Consider the following 20,703-nt stretch of genomic DNA (forward strand, 5'->3'; position numbering starts at 1 on the left):
AACACACGTGGAATTTTTGACAATAAAGTGGACTTTGACTTAATCAGTTGACCATGGTTCAATGCCTTTGAAAGCCCAACCTGTTACGCTTGAACGAGACACTGATGATTTCAGCTCCTGAAGCTAAATCTGCACTCTGACCTCTCAGCCGAGATCAATGAAGTGCTCATATGTACATGTTTATGTATGAGATGGCCTCAAAGAGCCAGTGGTCCTTATGACTGATAATGTTTCAGCTGAGTGCCTGGTGCATCATTATTTCCCAAGGCACTCAGGGACACCAAGCATTAAATACAGCACCTGTTGGAAGCAATCTGCACTTTCATGGCCATCCTCGTGTGCATTCACCATCTGAAGAACTGTTCAATCAGTCCCTGTTAAATAGAAGACCATCTGTGAAAAGACAACATTGCAAAAGGGGAGGAGGAAAAACATAATTGTTTCACCTTGATCTGTAAAGGATCAAGGGCAGAGAAACCAGTTCAAAGCCTTAGATTTTCCTTTTGCGTCGTCACTCCCTGCCATTTCCGGGCCTCAACTCTATACGTCCTCTCCTTGTGAAATGCAAGTGACATTAAACATAACGTTGCACTGTCTTTACATGACATCAGCAGCCCCTTGGAAAATCAATCTGCCCAATGGATGAAGAGGACAATAAAAGACCACCTTAGAAAAATTCAATATGGTAATATTACGAGAAAAAAATGCCTCTAATGAGACTGCTTTCCCATCCTCCTCCTGGTGTCCCTCCTCTTTGCAACATCCCTCCCCCAGTCACCTCTCTTGCTACAAACTCCAACACACACACACACACACACACACACACACACACACACACACACACACACACACACACACACACACACACACACACACACACACACACACACACACACACACACACACACACACACACACACACACACACACACACACACACACATTACAGGTTGAGCAGCTGAAACACAGGTATTAAAACTGTTTTATGTGATAGTAATAAAGTGTCCTACAGTAAATGTTGCATATTTTACCCCCCCACTGGCAATAAGGAGAATAGTTACTGCTCAGGTTTCTCCTGCTTGTAATGCTAATGTGATATATATGACTGGAATGAGTCCCAGCATGGGTAATTACAAGTTCATATGCAGCTTAAATCAATTGCAGACCAACTAGTCATATCTGCCATAATGATCTCTGCATACTAATGTTGTGTTTTGATCAGAAAATGAATACTTTATTTGACAAGACAGCTAACAGGATGTGTATTATGTCATGTGTAGTGATGGTTTGAAGTACATTTTGCAGTCATGTATTATAGCTGTTATATGCGGCCTCTGGTATGCGAATGAACAACAGAGTGGATTTTTTTTTTTGAATGACAGGGAAAATGGTTTCCGCCTGACAGAAATGTTAAATTAATTCTATCTATAGGCAGGACGGATTGGCACCTCAATTTTTCAGTCTATTAGTGGCGCTCAGGGTGCAGAACTACACAATGCATTTCTGGACTTTTTTCTAATGGACACATTAAAAAGTCCAGAAGGGGCTCGACTAAAACACGCTCTCTCCTCCTTATTTATTCACAGCATTCCTGAGGATAATACTCGATTGACTGTGCAGATGTACTTCCTCATAACTAGTAGAAAATTCAGCACTCTGATGTAATTATCAGACATAACCTCTGCAGGAAGTTAATGAGAGATATTTTAATGGATCAAATACAAGCTCTTTATGAGGACTGAAATAGTCAATTTTCCTCAATTCAGAGATTATAATCAATGCTTTAAAGCAGAAATGGTACATTTTAGGTGATAAATCATGCACGAATTAGTGAAACACATTATTGAACAGTATACAAAAGACGATACACAAAGCCCTTTGCAATCGTAATTTGAAAGAATATTACTTTTCCTTGAGATTTTCGTAGCTTGTGATTTTCCTCATGTTATTTCCGAAAGCAATACTTGTTTTTCATTTACTACATTACACTAACGTGACAGCTGTAATTACTAATTACTTTGCTGTTTGACATCTGACATGTGAACCAGGTTATGAGCTCATAAAACTTGATGGGATAATTGTGTTGTATAACCAGCCGAATAAAGAGCCACCAGATCAGCTTCATCATTCAAATACTGCTTAGAGGGAAATGCCATTACTTTAAGTATAATTTCAATTGCTCAAAGTAAAGGTCATAAAATCTCTGCTGATGAACAAAAACGATTCTGTCGGGTACACAATTAACAATCAATAATGATGAATTACAGAAGAGAGGAAGTTCTGCCCATGTCTTCAAAATAAAACGATCACATCTCCTCTTCCTATCATCTTCTCATTCTCCCCCTCTGCTATATTTCTCGAGACAACACTCATCAAGTTCATTAGTGTACTGAAGGGTAATCCATACTTAGTAAATTGGTTTAATCCATCTATCTCAGTTGTACATGGCCTTGTCTTTGTCACGGCTAAATGTAATGTGATTAGTGAGGCCTGCTGTGACTGTCGCACACACCCAAGGTATCCTGACTCCTCAGCAGAATCCTGAGAGCACTGAGAGTCGCCTAAATGTCACAACTGTGTGCTAAGACAGCAGTTAATAAGCCACCTGCTTCACCATGATAGTCTGGACTCGGGGATATATAAAGAATCATGAAATATTTGTCACAAAACTCCAACATTTAACTGAGAAGATCATACAAACTGAGTGGAAGAGAATATTGTATTTCTGAAATGAGAGCTTCATTTTGGGATATCTCATGTTTAAAAGTTGCTTGGGCAGCCGTGTTTTTATTTAAAAATGTATCCCTTAAAAAAGAGACAATGTAACATGAAAATGTTTGTTCAGGTTTGCCTATCATACACACAATGAAAAAAGCAATTAAATGAAAAAGCAAATATTTAAAAGAAGTGTCTGATTTCATAGCAGCAAGTGGACATTACATGAAACATGAACAATTGGATAGAAACTAAATCGAATTTGAACAAAAAACCCACACAGAAATTTCAAAGAAGGCAAAAGTTGTGCAACAAACATGACTAAATCGATACACAAAATAATAGGAGCAACAACAAAATGCAGCACAAAACCCACATGAAAATCCCATGAAATAAAAAAGCATCCACATATAACATGCAATGTTAAAATATGCTGATTTCAATATGCATTTGGTCACTTGAGGGCATTGTCTCAAGCTGTAAACACAACACTGGCATATTGATCGGGCAAAACTGTAATTAGAGTTGTGTTATTGGCCACCTAATGAATGTAAGTCCCCTTTTTGGCAACTTTAAATGACTTTAGAGGGAAAGATATGGCTCTGCTAAATGCTCCACTATGTTCCGCAGCCAATGGCTGACTCTTTCTCCTGCTTGGCAATGTGTTCAGTGGGCCTGCTGTGGCTGGAAACAAGATTAATGAGATCAACGCATCAAGTGTGGCACTGCCCAGCAGTAAATAGATGTTGTGTTGATGGGCTCCACTTTTTTGAAAGTCTAATTTATTTGTAAATATTCCAATATGCCCTACAATGTGTTTAGTGGGCAGTGAGGTAAAGGGAAGACATTTGAAATGATCAAATGATAATAAATGACAATACATTGGAAAGGGAGGAAACAGCTTCAGTCTGAAGAAGTTTAAGGAATATTTGGACTATGATCAAATGAGAAAAGCAAGGATTTATCTTATGCTTTGTATTGTTTTCTGTTTGTGTATTAGTATGTATATATTGTAAACATTTATCTTACTTTTTGCATTCTTTTTCTTTCAAAAAATGTTTTTTATTTTTTAATGTCTTTTATTGTTTGTTCTTATGTAACTATGTTTTATTGTTGGAAGAGCTCAGGACTTAAGATTTTCATTGTCATATCTACACTTATGATGTTAAAACCTTTGAAATCTTGCATAAAATACACTAAACTAAAATATAGTGAAGATAGGATAATTCCTTGTGGCTTTAATACTACCTTAGACCCTTTTCAAATTACAGAGGTAAATGTGATAATTTTTAAGCACTTTTCATTCTTCCCCAAAGTTACATTTTAAAAAATGCAAGATTTTAATACGGTTATTACTTTTTTAATACAACATTTCCGTAGCATAACCTAAGTGTTTTTTGTCTGTATTTTCTTTTATCTTTTATTCTACTCGCAGGAAACTTGATCTGTGCTGCGTTCAAGTTAGAGACGAGAGCAATTTCCGTAACTCCCAGTAACACACCACCCATGATTGATTTAAAGCTCCAACCCCACGATCACAGCTGGCCTGTTGTACTCAGATATTGCACATGGAACAAATTCAGTTTCTGAACTGGGAAAGCATAAGCATGATACAGAAAGCGAGCATCATCTGGTTTTCTGAATTTGAAAACTTTTGATAAAGCGGGTGTATGCACCACTGTTTTTGATGAATACATAGAGCGGGAAAAAAGCAGCATGTAAAAGTAATAAAAGCCGGTAACTGCAGGAGCGTGTTGTGTTTGCAAGGCAGAGGAAACATTAGTAGTAAATAATTTCCCATCCAATAGACCCATAGGCTATGGAGCTTTATCTCAAGAGAAATTAAACCTCTGCCTGATGCCTGCAATGCTGAGATAAAGGAATATTACTTCACGAGTAAATGGACAGTCATGCAAGCTAGTCGATAGCATAACTACTGTAGGTTATGTTGTGGAACACCTGTGCACATTAAAGTTAATTTTGCACTACTGGTTCTGGGAAAAAAGGCCGCCTTAGAGAATAAACACACAGGGTAAGATTGAAGAGGACCTGAGGCTTTTATTGACCTAAAGCCCTCTCACGTCTTTAAAATCAACAAATGGACACCACTATTAGATAAGTCTCTAAATATTATCTTTGGCAGATGTGTTCAGATCTATATGAGGCTGTGTTTGAGAGAACTGATGTGGCCTCTGTGGGCAGACGTGTGCCGCTTCCTCTGACTCCACGCGCTGCCTCCATCTAGAGGTCAGGCCACAGATACTGCCTTCCTTAATGGGAGCGTGGGCAAAAAGAAATAAGCAAAGCATAGGACAGGACCTGTCTTCAAGCGGAGTATGTGAACCGCATTCTCTTCCCCCCCAGCAGTCACCCTTGGTGAGCGTGGGCTTTGAAGACATTGCAGTCCAAGAAATGTCACTTCGAGAAAGTGGACGGATCTCTAAAAAATTCAGTGGGGTTTTCATGGACTATGTGAAGTTACTTCCCATAAAGCAGGTTCATCGCAGTAATTCTCGGATGCTTACAACCCCTTAATAAATCGAGCAGGAACACCCGTGGCTGTCCATTGTTCTCCCCTATCACCTCCCATCATCTGGCCCTCACTCCCATCAGGCACCGCTGTATCCCATCATCCATCATTCTGAGGTGTTGTCCAAGAGTGGCTGCCCCTGATCACCCCTGACTAGCCCTGACTGGGGGCTTGTGCTTTAGGTAGTAGATGCAAGTCCTGATAGGATGTGACAACTTTATTAGGCACAAATCAGGCGGCCGCGCTTTCATTCTCCGCTGGACGGCTGAGCGATGTGTGCCCCGAGCTGTGGTTTTTGTCACGGGTAGGATTCTCCCTCTCTCTCTCTTTATCCATTCTTCCCTCACCCCCCCTCCCTTTCACTCTCAACCATCCACTTCAGGAGCCTTTAGGGGACGTATCTTGGCTTGGATTGTTGCCCCTGTCATTGTTGAATAGCGTCAATCCCATCATGGAAACGACCACACATGTCACTCCCGACCATCGTTAGCTCCAAGTCACATGCAGTCACGTGACACAGCCCATCAACTCATCCACAGCATACTGCACGTATAAAGCCAGCTGTAGAGCTTCCTTGTAAAATATTTTGAACTTCTAATAAATCCTTTTGACTGCCACGGATCAGAAGGAATACATTTGAAGGCACTGAAAACATGCTTGGTTTTAGTGGTACTAAATGAGTACAAGGATGAATAATGATTTCCATATCTCCCGTATATTCCATTTACGCCAGGTGAGACGATTTATTACCAAAGGAGAAATCCCCTTGTCAGTATGTCATAGCGCCGGGTTAAACAGAGGAAATCCAAAGGAGATTAACACAGCCATGTTCCCAAAGCTCCTCACTGGAGAGCAAAATGGAAATCATCCAATTTCTAGAAGAAAAGTTTAAGCAAATTGAGCAGCATTACGAACAGAGGGGGAAGACAAAAAAAGGATTTGGTGCATAAACATATTTCTCTGCACTTCAGCTGCATTCACTCTGGCTTTGTGAACAGTTCATCCCTTGGGGGGAGATCAGAAAAGAAAGACGAGAGGACCGAAAGCATGGACAATTTCCATAAGTTGTTTCTCCTCGCATATATATTCAAGAGCAAATGTATTGTCTGAAAGTGATAAGTCCTTTTTTTACAGTAACACTGCTCTATTTGAACATTTTAAATAGAGAGAGACGCTAGCTTGGCTTGTTGATCTTAGCTTTCAAAGAGAGGACAAATCAAATTCATTGCCAAAGTATTTCAATATCTCTTCACCAAGCAAATCTTATCAAAGAGATTTACCACATACCTCCAGGAGTTGTAGCTCTGCATCGGAGGACTAAGCACACTTCCTCCCCGACGTTGGATCAAAGTGACAGAGCCCGCCTACGTCACCGTGGAGGAACTTTGTTTGCCATAGAACTGGGAATAAAGAAATGTAGTATTATTTAAGATGCAAGATTAATGTGGACGAAAATACAAGCAAATATGGCGTAGTTTGCCATTTCAGAACAAAAATGAAGCTGTGTGTTTATCACATATCCAGGGGTAAACAGTTCCATTTTTTCGACAAATTATACCATGCCTTTTTTCAGAAACGTTAATATACGATGTCATTATTTCTGAAAATGTTGACAAACTCTGCTATCCTGTCTTTTTGAATAATTCAACAAACTATATTATGTGTATTTTTTTTTTTCGAGATGTTGTTTTTCAGAAATGTACGACAAAATAAACAATGTTTGTTTATTTCTTCGACGTACTATACTTTGTCGTTTATATTCACAAAATACAAAACAAAATAAGTCCTCAGTTTGGTATAAAAATGGTTATTAAATGAAGTTGAACTAAGTATTGTGTATTAAGTTAATCATATTTGTTTAATTGAGTTAAACCAACTTATTTTTGTATGTTAAAAATATTTCTTTAGAGGAGTTGAACCAACTTATTTGAACGAGTTAGCTAAAGTTATTTAATATTTTTTAAATTAGTAAATAATATTTAGTTGAACCAACTATTTTCGACATACTATACTATGCAATTCTTTCACATGTTCTATATTATGTAGTTTTTTTTTTCATATCTTAGACATACTATACTATGTCTGATGCATCGTCGTAAAATGTTAACCCAACTGCAGAATTTGATTATTTTTTATCCAATTAGGGTAGTATATCATATAAGCTGAAGATGAAATTATTGCTCCACAGTGGATCTTTACAGCTCGTTATTCAAGGTGACCCATGTTAAATTCTTCTCAGCTGATTCCACAAAAATTCACCAAAGACACAGACGGGAAATGAATCTGATCAGTAAATCAGGAACATTACTTTTTAAAGACCACGAACAGTAGTGTCTCAAAGCTGACGAATATAACCACGTTACATAGAGCGTGGTTTTCTCGTTATTTTTGCTTATGTTCTATAGATCTTCATATCTGAGTGTTCATTACAATTTGGAAAGTGTAAATCAATGTTTAAAACGCTGTGAAATGTTGGACCAGAGAGAGATGGGGTGTAGAGCGTGTGAATGTGCATGTATGAAGCAGAGGTGCAACACCATGACACACTATGGAGCTACACACAGGTTAAACATCCTGCAGCTGGGAGCCCGGCAGACTGAGCGGTGGCTGCGAGTTTGAACCCACGCTGTAAATTAAATTAACGAGAGATGGGCTCATTAGCGCTCGGCTGGTTACTCAGGGAGCCTTCTGGCATCTGTATGCTGTAGGCCATACAGGCAAGCCTGTCAGAAAGCAGTATTGTCAGTTTCAGAGCAGATCATTTAGGCTGGACTGTGAAAAGAAACTATGTGTGATTTCATACAAAAGTGAGGGCTTCAGTGGGCAACAGTTTAAATGAAATGAAACGTGTCACAGTGGGGCCATATTTCATTGTCTCAAGGGAACACATCATGGTAATTCAAACCCATTCATATGCCTGTATGTATACATCAAATACAAATGTATTCAACTAAATGTGTTTGATTTAGTAATAAATTAATAATAATAACTTAAATGCTAAGAAATGACAACAATAAGCCACATTTTCAGTGTTTTCATCAACATAAAATAAAACACAATGGAATCAGTGTGAAGTATATACAAGACATTTAACATTAAAGTCATTTGCACTGCTGACATTAATGACTAAAATAAAATGTTAATAATCTAAATGCAAATGTAAGTGAAAAAGAGGGTGTATAAAGATAGTGATAAACTATGTCTGTATTTAAAGTAAACATTTCCGCATTAACATGTCTCAAAAAAAGAGGAACATGTCATTTTAATCCAGGTATGCCTCTTCCTGAATTGATTTTTCGATACACTGTTTGGATGTTAGTCGTTTTTAATTTTATATTTGAACTGGTTGAGGGATTTTTAGTCACTGGACAGTATTTGAAGGGGATAACTCGGCTGCTTATCTACAAAACATCACAAAAAATACTTCAAATTGATTAAAAGCAATATGGCTGTACGTTGTGTTCTACACGTCTTTAAACTCAACGCTCCTTTGTGCTCAGCATCACGGCACACACTCTGCATTGCCTCCTGATGAATTAGAAAAAAAGCTCCATCATTTCATCACCTGAGCCCCAAAAGCTTTACAGTCCAGGACTCATCACCTCTTCACTTTCCCTTCCTGATCTAAAATCCCACCCTCAATCTCCTGCTAAAGCAATTTAGTAGTCTGACACGAAAACAAGAGCGTGAAGATTGCATTCCAGTCGGAGAGTGGCTCATGGGAAAGACTTGTGAATATACATTAGTTTGCATTGGCTGTCCATGCTGTTTGTCACAATGAAAGGATGATTAGTCTCTTTCAGTGCATGTTGTGATGATCATGCCTGTGTGCCTGATTCTACATGTATTTAATTGCACTGGTGTACCAGTTTGCGGTTTTCAGTTTGCATACGTGGCATAGCTTTTGATCCAGAGTCTGACTATGTGCAACATTTGCATAATTGTAATTACCTGTGTGGGCAGGAGCCTGGCTGGCTGCTGCCCCAGGTAACTGTCAGATACGGCCTGTTTTCCTCATGCCTTCCTTCGCTCTGATGTGAATCACTTAAATTGCACCGGTCTAAACACCTTGCAAAATCTATGCGAGATATGACTTTAAAGCTCTGCTTCCCTTAATGACACATTTTCCTGAACGCTGCCTGGACTCGTTTTTGAAGAAGAGGAGAAAATGAGGGGAGACAAACAGCAACATTTTTCTCCTGCTGACCAGACACTTTTTTTCTGACTTGATGAATTGCTCCAGGTTTTCCACAAGTGCTGTCAGTGTGCACTGAACATCCTTGTTAACAGTGTGTAGAGCTGTGTTCTTACCAAGGATAATCCATTCCTAGCCATGGCGGCTAATGAGCGAAACATTTTTCACAAAAGGTAAGTCCATGTCACAAACAATAACTTCAGGTTCTCTGTACTTTAGGAAATTATGTTTCTGTGTAGCCAGAAGACAAAAATACAATATTATAATGGTGTAAGGGCCAGATATAAACTCTCCGAACCTCATATTGTTAATTCAAGGCTGGATGGATTAGCCAAGTCTGTCTCATTTATGCCTTTTGTCTCATGATTAAGCGCATATGAAAGATAATGATTAACTCCATTTTCTTATGAAATGTGTTGATTAGAAAAATCAGTCGCTGTGTGCAGAAATAACCATACAGCCTACTTTGACTGCCAAAAAGGACCAGCGCTTCAAAAATCACTAATTTAATCAGATTTTACAAGACGGAAAAAAAAAAATATAATAATAATCCAGCAGTAGATTTATCACAACTCAAAGTGAACATCAGATGAGACTAGAGTTAACCTCTGGAATGCAAATCGGGAACTTTTGACGTGAATTAATCAGTTAGAGCACTACAGAGAGAGGGTGCTCATCATTCAGCAGGGCTCTGAAAATGGAAAAGTCATTTTTCTGCCCACACACTCTCAAAATTAGACTTGATTTACTGGCCGGCCGAGATCTCAAATATTTGCTATGCGCTGTAACCGATACCTGAAGATAGGAGCAGAGGAGATGATGAGAAGGAGACAGAGACTAATGGACAGATAAATATGCAGGTACTTATTCTCTTGAGGCTCGGGGGAAGTCTTATCTGTGGGAGTGTGCTGCTATCAAATGTCTGAACTGCACCAGAATCTTTTACATAACAGTCTTAGAAGCCTCGAACACCTCCTGCAAGGTGTGTCTTGTTGCTCTAATTTATTCTCTTCAGCGAACATGCTGCGAAACTCTCTCAAATATCAGGAGAGGGCATTGCCTTCGCAGCAACTGAAACCAATTAGACTTTAAATATGTGATGAAAGCAAGCCAAGTCTTTGTTTTCTTGCTCAGATGCCTTTGTGTATGTGCCTCCACAGGCTATGAAGTGTACTTGTGCTTCATGGCTCTTCTGCTAGGTGGTTGTCATCATAGGTGTTACTTTGTCTGCTAAATATAGCCGGATGAGTACACCCAGTATCTCCACTCCGCACATACAGTACGTATGCTGCTCTATCTGTGGGGATGGAGCACTCTACTCCCAACCAAGCAATCAATATTGGATGCACCTAAAGAGACTAACAAAGCAAATGGCCCCAGGCTAGACCCAGTCCTTTCCCACCCTTTCTCTATACATAAAACTGGCCTGGCATATAATGAAAAACATTACCTGCCACCAGGGCACATAACTCTACCAGCAGCAGACGGAGGAGTTATGGAGTGCGGGGCCAAAGAATGATCCAATTACAGAAATAGTATTTTTACGCCAGAGGATCATTTATCATGGCACTCTATAGAGATAAATCATCGGTTTGAGGTGAAATTCAAAGAAATCACCAGATAATGGGTGGTAAAAAGCCCATTGCGAAATAACCGAAAACTGTCCTCGCGGACGTGGATTTGCAGTGTGTGTGCAGTTCCCTGTGTGTGAATCAGTGTGTGTGTATTTCTTGGTTGTACAAAGCTGCCTATGCAATGCAGCAGCAGTTGTCCCTACCCCCCCTTGTGATAGTGGAAGTAGGCTTGAGCTAAGTCACTCTCTGGAGAGTATCCGTCTCTCTCCTGTGGTGCTGCCCTGTTCCTGATAAACAAACACATATGACAGATGTCAAGCCGATACCAACCAGCCCGGTCTCTCTCTGACATCCTGCTCATATGCAGGAGCCGCAGAACAGAGTAGTCAGTAGGGCCATTTACATACAGAATAAGCCCTCACAGACAGTGGAGGGCAGATATAGTGCTCAGAAACAGCAGTGCTGGGGAACACAGAAAATAAGCTGATATTATTTCTGTAGTTTGGGCTTTATTTCTGCAACAGCAATTACTTTTTTGACAATCTGGGAACGCACAAAGACTGTTTATAAGACGTAGACAATCTGACAACATTGAATTGCTTAAGTTCTTCAATTTGGCAATCGACATCTTCGTTTTTTGCCCTTGCTGTGTTTTTTTTTTTTGCCTTCCTCTTCCTGTTTTTTGAAACCATAAGTTACACAAAGGATGGCGCTGGCAACCGAATGATGAATATGGCATATTGAGCCAACCTTCAAGGTGTCAATTAACTTTTATGAACAGAAAAGACACTGTTAAAAGATGACATTTATTTGTTTTATCACCTTTTTTACTCTCAATGGGATCATAAGTTACAAAAACAACATAAGCTGTACTACATAAGACTTGAGACTGGAGGTTTGGACTACAAACACAAAAGGAAAATGTTAACTTAGTCATAGACTTCTATACAATCAAGACTGTTACTTGCCTCCTGCAGGATACTAAAACTGAATACAATTATAAGCTCCCCCTACATTGGCTTCACTTCTCAGACCTTTCTGCGTAGGAATGCATAAACTAAACTTCAAGTCAAGCAAGGCAAGAAACCATAAGTGTGAAACAGTTTTTGAACAAACCTCCTGGTTAGAAAAATGTATTTGGATGAGAAAACACATCTCATCATCTCCTCCTCCTGCTCCTCCTCCTGTTGTCTTCTCAACATACCGTTTCTTAAGGGAAAATCATGCAATATGGCTTAAAGGAATTCTGACTCCATACATTTCCCGCAGTGTTGAAACATTGCATTCTGTTACCACTAGGATTTTCTGGTAACATTTGAAAATGGCTGCACTGCAGTATAAGATCTGCCGTTCAGTCACTCAAGAAGGCAATAACGGCAACCAAATCACCTGCTGGTAATGGTTAATGTATGGACACATTTCAGTCATCTTCATGGGTTTAACGCACTGCAGGCTAATAAAGAGACCTATGACCTCTAAATGCATAACTAATAAAGCTGTCTTGGCACACTGACCAATACCCGCAGCATATGTTGGAGAGTCTCCTGTTTCTATAACACCCTGGGATCTGATCCAGTTTAACGGATCTGCCCTTTAAAGCGCTGAAAAGAACATTTAGTGGGGATGTGCTGTTACAGAAAGGTCTGCTATCTTCCTCAGCCATCAACATTTCAGTCAAAGCCACAGCTTTTATTCCCCTCCTCAGGGCAGCGAGCCTTCAGCATGTCTTTGCCTTGCAAGTACTGCTCTCTCAGCATGTAGTTTGCACCCTGCGTTGAGTAATGATCATGCCACTATTGAACACACATCATTCCCCGTCAGTGGGGGGGAGTGGGAAGGGAGGGAGGGGGTTAAATATTCTACATTGCAGTCCGATCTCGCCAGTCTTCAGAGAGTAATGAAGCAGCTACACAGATCCGCCACATACACCCGTATCTCTCTGCCTAATGATCGAACGAACCACGCCCAGGTGAAAAATTAGCTAGCTCAACGCGGCTGCTTAACAGAAGAAAATGGGATTCTTTTCCTTAGCAAAACAGCCCACATCTCTACCTACTACTGCTCAGCCCCTCGAAGTCCTTATTTCAGTTGGGATGATTGATTAAACTGAAAACAGCCACCCCACCTCCCCCTAAACCCCAATCATTTCCCACTCCTGCATCCTTACTTAATTTGGTTTGCAGCGCTGAGTGTTTACAGCTTTGGGATTTCACCTACAGAGACATTTACGCAAACCCAGTGCCACAAACCAGATCAGCTACTCAGCAGTGAAATTAAGGTTAAACGGCATTAGGACACAGTCAAAGAATAATTGATCCGACTCCGAGCGAAGTGCATACTGAGTCATCAAAACTTGCTGGCAGAAAAGTGCGTTTTCTAACCAAGCATTGCCCAGCACCGTCAAGGTTGTGAGCGATTTAGTTTGATCAACACAGTGCTAAAAAGCCTGAAGTAATGAAGCAGAACCAACAAGAAAAAAGGGGGTGTTCAGCATTAATTCAACCCTGAAAGTCAATGAATGCAGTGCCACAGTCCCCTCAGGCTCAGGCTAAGGTGATGTTGAGATGCAGATCACACAGCGCGCCCTCCTGGTGTCCAGCTGAGGTCGTCGTCCAGCTGCTGCGTTACATCAGACCTAACCTGGCACGTCTCCTCATGCATAATACCAGACCTGAAAATGGTATCATATCAGCCTTGTCATCTGGGGCTCAGGTTGGCCTCCCCCCTGGAAGACCAGCCGCAGTCTCTTTTCTTTTAACACCCCCCCCCACCCGGGATCTGACAGTAATGTTCCTATGCAAGATGAAACCTCTGATAAGCTCAAGGGACAGCTCTCCATCATGGAGAAAATATATAGTTTTTCCCTACTGGATGGGAAAATCGCTCATAATATATTTCGAAACAAGGTTATAGATGGTGCGAAACAGTTGAATGCAAATCAAATGTAGATCACTTATCTCAGGTAGCCGGGGAAAAAGCTTTGGATAAATCAAAATGATTTGATTGTTATGAACAAAATGTTGTTTTACATCAGGGGGCCTTAGGTCAATTCCTTGGATATTTTAATAACGTAACTGCTGAATAAAAATAAGCATCATATTGACCGTTTTGTTTCCCTCTTGTTTTTGATTACTAAGCCTTCACAAAGTGAATAATTACAATAGGGACACAAGCAGCCCTACAAAATGAAATCACAATAATTACAATAAACAAAGTCTGAGTGTCCCTATTAACATTTTCCATTGTGTATTTATTTCTGTATGCTGTCATTTTAACTTAACTTCATGTTGTTGTTTTGCATACGTGAATGTGCTTAAATAGATTTAGAATTTCTGTTTAGTCTGCTGTTCTTTTTGGATGCAAAGGTTCATTGGCTGAAATGTAGCCTCCACAATTAAATAAATTAATAAAGAGAGATGAGATTGAAGCGCAATGTGGACAGAGGATTTTTAACAAATGCATGGTGTGCATTCACAAATGAGTAAAAAGTGGGGAAGAAAAATGGTTTCAGTGGGACCCAAGCAAAATGTTCTGTCATGCAAAAACAACAAATTATGGAAACATGACAAGAAAGCTTACTGCCAAATCATAATGTGGAAATAAGTAGGTGATTAGTGGTTCATTGGAACACAAATTGCAACTGAACAATAATGCAGATTGCAGAAAATGCTGTTATTATTCTGTGTATTGCAATCATTTTTTTGATTGGCATTGCGAAGAGTTGACATATTGACTGAAAAGAACAAATCCCTTGGTTGACCTTCGCAGGTTATTCGACTACAACCACAAGTTCTCTGAGGAATTCCTTGGAAACCTGTTAACTCCCCGTTCAGTTGTTTCATTGATCCGCGATGGTGAAACATAATACAAGAAAGTGTTCCTACCACCTGGGATGAATCCATGCCTTTGTCTTTGACTAAATGCATATCAAGTGGGGTTTGTATTGGATGTGCACCGTTAGTCAAGCTTTGTATTGCAGGTATCACTACAATGAGCAGAGGCAATTGGTACCACGATACATCTACTCGGACCAGTCTCTCTGTGAAATGAATTTCAAAGCTTCAATGGGCCAATAAAAGTCCACTGAACTATAACACCTTTTTAACAAGTGTCACTTCAGTGACTCTGTCTGATGGGATGTTTCTGTAAATGAGTTTGGGGAGTGAGTGCAGGTCACAATTGAAGACGATAAGGCCGCTAGCACATGAGGCCATTTTTCCCCTGAATGAGAGGGAGTGTCTGGTCTGCATTGGAAAGTGCTTCATGATTGGTGCCTGGTGTCAGCTTGTTATCACCAGAGGCTCCATATTTGAGTGGAAACATGGCAACTCTAAGAGTCATTTTTGTGCAATTATGTGGATATGTGGGACTGACTCATAGAGGCAGTGGACAGTCTAAAGCCTCCTGACTTTGTTTTGAATCTAAAATAAATGGTCATTTCCTTTACTGCTAGCTTAATACTAAGTGGTGTGTAAAAGACTACATTTATAACTGAATATAAATATAATTAAGGACCATGCTTGTATTCATTGTAAGGTAAAAGATGAATTCAGATTAATCCAAATTCTATCATTTTCACATAAAAATATACCATTTAGAAACTGTACTCTAACCGGATACCTACAGTATGTCCTCTTAAATTCATTTTGGAAATAAATTAGACAATATTAAATGTACTTTATCGATCCTAAATTGTGCATTTTTTTCTTTTTTGTTATAGCAGCATGTAAAAAAGACATTGCACTTTAATAAAAAACACAATAAATGCAAACATACTTACCATAGCAAGTTAAATATCTAGAGTCTCTAAAGGGTAGACTTTATCCAAAAATATACAATATGGCTAATTAAAATGTAATTTCTAAAAGTGATGCTTAGATTTGTATATTTGAAAAGTCGTGTGTATGTAGCAATATAGTCTTTTTAACAGTTAACCTGCCTCCGACACAGATCCCGCCCGCCATAACAAACCCCAATTTATCCCTGAATACCGTTGCCTGGTGCTCAAAGAAAGCAATTGTCTGAAGAACAATTGCAACCTTACAGCCACGTTCACAATCAGTTATTAACGACAAATGATATTTCCAAAGATTCCTAAAGACTCGAAACAAAATCAAATGTATTTGTGAGTACCATGGACACCTGGGTATATACTTCCTGGGTGCAAATAGCATCCACATATAAAAATGTACAGAATAATAAAAGAAAACTATTCTGTAAATCATTTATATTGCATTGATAAATGATGAGATGCCTTCCTTCAAAACAAAGAAGTAATAGCAGCAGGAAAGTTCATCAACCTGCTTCAAGCTTATACAACTCTTTATGCAACACCCTTGAGGGGAAGGACACATTCCTATGACAGCCCTATCCTTCGTTGTATACTTAATATAGCGGTCTATAAGGTCCTTGGACTCCAGCCTTTGCGAGAGGATGTACTACTGACGTGCTTATCTTTGCCCTGGCAGCCCTTCTCAGCAACACAATCACCCTCCAATACACCCTGAATTACTTTGAACAAAACAACTGGCATTTACCATTCCAGCAGATAAGTAAAGGGGGCATGTGTGAAATAGACAAACAAACAAAAGGGAGAGTTAGAGGCAGTGGTGGAGCTAATCTTGGTCTGGGCCCGGATTAACGTCCATGCTTGCATTTTCTTGGAGAATAATTGAAGGGGTCCGGGTCTTATGAGTAACTCCATCCTCAAAAAAGGAGGCACTTCTGGCTATGAAAGCTGCAGAGAGTCAATGAACAGAGAAATGAGTATGAATAAAAAGGACAGGCTTTGACTGGTTGAGTCCACATTATCATTTCATGGCCTGTGGGGGCAGCTGTGGACTTCTAAAATCAGCCTGGGACACAATGCAGAGACTGCTTTCTTATTTGGACTTCAGTTGCATCTCAAACAGCTTCTTTTCTGTCGTCACATGGATGTACCGTATTCCTATCTCATTCCACTTTGCAAATAACAGCTCTTTAAAAATAGTGATTCTTTAAAAATGTAGCCTGTCTGTCAACACAAGGGTATTCCTCGCCTTCAATTGCCTCCCAGCAGCCCAAGCCTGAGGTCTTTCAGAGAACACTGCAGGAAACCAAAATGGCAGCATCCAATCATGGCCTGCCACAGACAGCCACGGTTTCTCAGTGAGGCCACGGGGGGACACTGATTAAGACCCGGGCTCCGACAGGAGAGGAGTGCTGCACCTTTCTGACACTCTCCACTGAAAAAAAACAAACTTGAGTGGAAGGTAAGACTGTCTGCTCCACAACAAGTGATGGCAATAGGAGCAGCTCAACCCATCTGGTATTTGCTATTCTCGTTATGCTTCAATGATGTAGGCCAATATTGAGATGGAAAACCCATGCATGGAAGACATTGATTCGTTTAGTTTAGTAGGGTTTGCAAGAGTTCATTTATGAAAGTTGTTTTCAGTTTCGCACCCACCTTGGTCTGCAGGTTATCCTCGGATTTATTGCACATTTTCTGATCTTGAAGCCCATTTTTTGTGGTTTGAGTGAGTGCAACTTTGACTTGGTCCTCTGTCACTACTCTGTTACTACTGATCAACTTTGTTTACAAAGAAGTGGACCTCACATGAAGCCATAGACATAAATAATTATTATAATTATATTACAATAGTTATTACACTTTCTATTAAATGTCTTGTTAATCATTTTAAGATATAAACCTTTTCAAGACATACATGGCAAATTTGCTCTATGCGGAAACGCAATAACTTGGGTTTAGTTATTTACAGGCTAGTCTATACCACAACTGCTTTCTTATAATGGCTATAGTGCAGTATTTCCTCCCTATCCTCCCTATTTTAAAGGATGTCTATCTAACATTTTCTATTTTTTTTTTTTCAACTATACATCGGGACTTTGTTAATCAGATTCTCCATTAGCAAACTCACTTGCTGGAGCATATCCTATTTCAGCTTTATCCCCTTCCACATAACGAATGCAGGGGAAATTAATCAAGCGATGAACCATCCACTCACCTCTTATTACTTTCAAGATGATGGAAAACAGAAGGAAAACTGTTTTGTGTCTTCTCTAAGCCGCTGTCATAAATCAAAACGTGTGCCATGCGATCAGCTGTCAGCCACGTCCGCTGTGGTAATTAACACACTCTGCGCAGCTTTCATGGACACCGGGATTATAACTGGAGAAGAGTCCAATTACAATTACTGAAACGGCGTTCAGCACACCAAACATCTGAAGTTGTTTTTCAGCATTGGCGCCGATTTTTTCTTATGAATTACCATTAAAGCAATATAATTTAGCATTGCATGATTAATGGTGATTTGAAGAAACAAACTCGTCTTCATTCTTGCAGTTGCTTTCACTACACGTGTGTAATACAAGATAATAAGCAGAATGAAAAATGGCACAAATTAAAAAGACTATGAGTATGTCGTTCATGAAGAATTGAGAAACATTTGGGAAAAGTAGTGCAGAGCAAAGGAGAGCAGAGCGGAGCGGAGCAGAGGTGAGGAGCGATGACATCTGAACAATTGGTTGCTTGCTAATGACTGTGATTTCAGTTCCCTGGAGAAATCATTGTTGTTCATTGTACACTAACACACCCAGGGCTTGCCTTTCTGTTGAGCAGTTTTATTGATGATGTGATGTCTTTCACAGTCAGTAACCCAACCTTTACTGACCTTGGTGGTGGGACCAACACCTGTTTGTCTTGCCGCATTATCATTTCACTAAAGGCTTCCCATCAGTCTCATTTATGCAGTCAGACCTCCCAGCGAGCACAGCTGAAACCTGCTGCTGGTCAACCTGCCATGAAATAATCATCCTAATGCCACTAATTATGAATATTGTCAGCTAATGAGTAGATGAAATAAGAGAATTACAGTTCATCGCTAATGAGTTCACCTAATTAGGCCATTCGTTAACTCCAGAAGTGGTACATTAAGAGAGGGGAACTTTGCTGCATATGCATTTTAATCATGAGAGCAAAAAAAAAGGGTCGGATAGACACAGGGGGCCGCATAAGAGGGGAGCATAAACATATTCCTTCTCTTCTTGACCCTGTGCTCATCAGACAGTTCAATCAAGCTGTACAGTCAGAATCATGTCATCTGTCTACACCTTAATTATCAAAGCACTGCTCCAGATGCGCATACAATTATGGGTTGCATGTAAACAATTTGCAAAAGAGGTTGGGCTGATGCGTTTTACACCCAGTTCCCAGGCGGTTAAGATAAGTCGGCTTGTATTTAAATATGAAATACAAAGGCTAATGGAAAGGCAGCCCCCAAAAGGGGTTCAGTTCAAATGATCCAAGAATTTATTTCACACTGAAAGCAGCTGAGCTCTCGCTATAAATATCGTATGAATTGCTCGAGATTCTGGGTTACAGTCCAGATTGTTTCACATAAAAACTGCAACAGTAAGTTTCACAGTACGGTGGTTACAGAAATAATGGCGCCTCTCTGAGACCTCGCTACCTGTCAGTCAGGGGGCATGGTGTAAAAATAAAAATGGATGCCCAAGTCAAGTTGCACATAATTCATTCAGCTCAAGTCAGTCAAAAGTGAATAATTCATGAGGCCGTGAAAGCACTCAATTGATTCAATCACGGTAATCTACAGGAACTCAATTCACATGAACATTATTTCCATGCAGCTTTATTGCCTACTGAACTGCTCCATAAAGAGCTCACATAATAATCCTTTGCCCCCTCAGACAGTTCTTGTAGAAGGCTGGATAATTGTCGAGGGACTGCGGATCGCCTCGAGGGTCACGCTGTTCCACACTTTGTACACCATTACGCTGCCTTTAATTGAATTAAAGAAAGTGCAGTTAATTAAGCGATTAGTGCCGAGTACATGGGAGCTATTGGAGAACAAAAAGACCCCCTGATGGTGGCCGGTGCAGCACTGACCTTCTCGGGTGGACGACTGTCTTCTGCCAAAGTCAACGCTTCTGACACCGTTTTTTTTTTAATACGGCAATTACAATATGATGAGAAATTCATAAAAAGTGGTATTCAGTTAGTATACATAATTAATTGATGTCTACGAGGTTGCACGACAATCAACATATTCCTTAATGTATTAAAACGTTTATTTCAATCCTATCTGGAATGTGTCCTACATTCTGACGCTCAATGATTACCTCCTGATGTAAGCGCCTTAGTTGAGTGTTAAGTCAGACGCATATACTTATCACGCATGTCTTTTGATGTGGAGGAAACTGGAGCACCCTCAGGAAATCCACATGAGCATCGGAAGAACACACAACTCTTCAGAGAGAGGCCTCGGTGGGGTTTGAACTACAGGTATGTTTTGCCTGGTGCGAAACAGTCGAAAACACTGAGCCAACGAAATGTGTCATAAAATTCCTAAAAACTGCAAATTTGGATCGAGGAATGATGGTTTGAGATCTGCTTAGGTGCACAAGCCACGAACAACAAATGAACAAGCTGCTTCTGCATATAAAAAGTTGACCAAAGTTGAAAAAGTTTGTCTGTGCTGCAAAAACAAGACATTTTCTGCTGTGTCTAATTAACATCACTTATTTCTAAAGGTACATCAGATTTGACGTTAAGCTCCTTGTCTCACTGACAATTATTTCTGACAATATGTTGTTGCCTGACAGTTTGATTTGCTCCCGATTAAAAATAAAAACAAAGATGTAGCTCTTAGTTCAGGTTTAATCAGGGA

The 20,703-nt window shown here is 39.9% G+C and overlaps 1 protein-coding gene across 1 annotated transcript in view; it reads right to left on the reverse strand.

Annotated features, from left to right (window-relative positions):
* The window catches only part of LOC134879369 (protein FAM180A), a 136,384-nt gene that overhangs the window by 45,741 nt on the left and 69,940 nt on the right, over positions 1-20,703 (reverse strand). The window lies entirely within an intron of this gene.

Source organism: Eleginops maclovinus, chromosome 17, assembly GCF_036324505.1.
Source record: "Eleginops maclovinus isolate JMC-PN-2008 ecotype Puerto Natales chromosome 17, JC_Emac_rtc_rv5, whole genome shotgun sequence".
NCBI classification, from domain to species: domain Eukaryota; kingdom Metazoa; phylum Chordata; class Actinopteri; order Perciformes; family Eleginopidae; genus Eleginops; species Eleginops maclovinus.